General features: G+C 40.7%; 1 pseudogene; it reads right to left on the bottom strand.

The window, feature by feature from the left end:
* Positions 1–2,290: 2,290 nt before the first annotated feature.
* Positions 2,291–2,443, bottom strand: LOC122490721 (annotated as a pseudogene).
* Positions 2,444–2,660: the final 217 nt, after the last annotated feature.

The following is a 2,660-nucleotide window of genomic DNA, read 5'->3' as shown; positions in this document are numbered from 1 at the left end:
TTCTAGTCAATGATCTATCTTCTCTTGCATATAATTTTCAGTTGCATGGTCCCTCTTCTGTCATACTTACCCCAATACCCAGTACTCAGAGTTGTCTCTATCTACAGACTCTACTTCTTTTTCATTCCAAACTCTCCCCAGTCCACTGCAGTCAAGCTTTCATTCCCACAATTGCACTGAAATCAAATCTCCCGTTCACAAATGACGTCCATCTTGGCGAATGAATGGGCAATTTTCTGTTCTCATCTTGTTTGTCTCTGAGCAGTACGTGATACAATCATGCTCTCCTTGAGAAAATCCTTCATTTGACTTCTGAGCACTATACCCTCCTGTTTTCCTACTACCTCACTGGCCACTGCTTCCAGTCTCCTTTGTTGGATCCTCATATTCCTCCTTAAAAAGGTAAGGTGACCTAAGGCTTAGCTGAGCATCTAGTGCTTGGATTTAAATAACCTTCTAAATGCTGTCAATTCCCAATTTTAGATTTCTAGCTGGGAAAAACTCCCCGTCTCCCAGAATATCTATAACCAGATCCCCCACTTGACATCTTTATTTGGACATTTTGTGGACATCTCCATCCTAACAGTCCAAAATAGAATTGATTCTGTCTTCTCCAAATTACTCTTCTCCCTGTCTTCCAATCTCAGTGACTGGTATCTCCATCTAACAAGATCAAACTTAGCAGTCATCAATTCTTTATGATTTCCCATTTCTCTCTATCCCCTCCTCCTATAGCCAATCCTTTCAGCAAGTCTTACTGGCTCTTCCTTCCAAATATATCCCAAATCACCAAACCATATCTCACCATCTCTACCAGTACTATCCTAGCCCAAGACACTATCATCTCTTGCCCGGACTGTTGAGTCTACTAGCAGGTGCTCTCTCCATCTTGTCCTTTACTATCTACTCTTGACCCAGCATCCAGAGATCCTGTTACAGCATAAATCAGACCACATCACTCCAATGAGAAAAACGGCCAAGGGCTTTCCATCATCCTCAGAATAAAATTAAGTTACTTACTTGCCCATGATATAGGAGACCTTTCATTTTTATCTCATCTTCTTTGTTATCATAATGGCTCTTCAGACTCTAGTCACACTGGTCATTTTGCTGTTCCTCTACCAAACTAGCTTATTCCCACTTTCGTATCTGTACCATTCCCTCACTAGACCTTTACATGGATCATGTCATTAAGGTCTATACTTAAATGCCACCTCCTCAGAGATACCTTTCTTGTTGACCTTTATCTAAAATAGCACCCTATCTCATCATTGGCTACATACACTTGCCCTGTTTTAATTCCACTACCATGATCACTATCTCTTATCAAATATTTGAATTTGTGGGGTGCCTGGGTGGCTCAGTCAGTTAAATGACTGACTACTGATTTCAGCTCAGGTCATGATCTCACGGTTCATGAGTTTGAACCCCAACCCACCCTCCCCCACCATGGGCTCTATGCTGATGGCACAGGGCCTGCTTGGGATTCTCTCTCTCCCCCTCTCTCTCTGCCTCTGCCCCATTCAGGTGTGCAGGCCTCCACATGCACTTGCATGCTCCCCCACCTCTGAAAATAAACATTTTAAAATATTTGAATTTGTATTAAATAATTTGTTTGTTTATTGATTTATCTGTCTCTCCCAGTAGAAAGAATGTAATCCCCACTGGGCTTACGTTACAGAATATCATTTCTTTTTGGGTGTGTCTTTTTAACACCATATCCTTAGCACTTAGAAAACTGGTTGGTACTTGTAGGTACTCCAGACACATTTGTTGGATGAAGGAATTATTAAATGAATAAATGGATGGAGAATGTGAATGCTACAAATTTAAGTTTCGTTTGCTGAGTGATTATTGAGCACAGTGATTTCTTGAACAGAAACACTGACATGAAGTAGGAGCTAAAGAAATAGACCAGCAACTTGTGTGAGAGAGTGAAAATGGAAGCAATTGGAGGCCAGAATCACTTGTTCTGAGGCTATCCAAGAAGTGTCTGAGAGTTAAAAAGAACTCTTGCCAAATTTTGGTGCAGGGTAGTATGTAATGCAGGAAGAAGCCAAGGAGAGAAAGAGTCACAAAACCTGTCAAGAACGTAAATCTGTACAACCAAGAGGTGCCCCTTGCGCAAGTGGGAAAGTCAGGAGGAACTGGCATGGGGCAAGGGAAAAAGACTATAAATTAATTTGCATCATGTACCACCTACTTTTATTTATTTATTTATTTATTTATTTTGGTTGGATACAGTATACTTTATTGATGGTACATGATAAGGTAGGGCTCCCCAAGCCCCTCCCCTTCTTCAGGGGGTCACCACAAATTATGCAGTCGAGTTTCCCACATTTGGGGAAATCGCAGGGGTCAGCACATCCGGAGTGCAATGGATAAGCCTCGCCCTGGGAAAACCACCTTCGTGATCATGGCATCTCCCCTGCCAGGTAAGTATAAGTACTACCTACTTTTAAGAGCAATAGTTAAACCATGAATTTCAGAATACACCTCTCCTTATTTTCTGAATTATCTATATTTAAATATTAAAAAGAACATAAATGATCTGAGACCCATTTTCTTAGAGTTAGAACAGTACAGAAATGTAAGCTGAGTTTATATAGAGTAAGGACTAGGGACCAAATGATTATTACATCAGTATCGTTTTATTTTTT

This window comes from Prionailurus bengalensis, chromosome B2, assembly GCF_016509475.1.
Source record: "Prionailurus bengalensis isolate Pbe53 chromosome B2, Fcat_Pben_1.1_paternal_pri, whole genome shotgun sequence".
Lineage (NCBI taxonomy): Eukaryota > Metazoa > Chordata > Mammalia > Carnivora > Felidae > Prionailurus > Prionailurus bengalensis.
The sequence above is the reverse complement of the archived record's forward strand: the minus strand, read 5'-3'. Positions and strand labels throughout refer to the sequence as shown.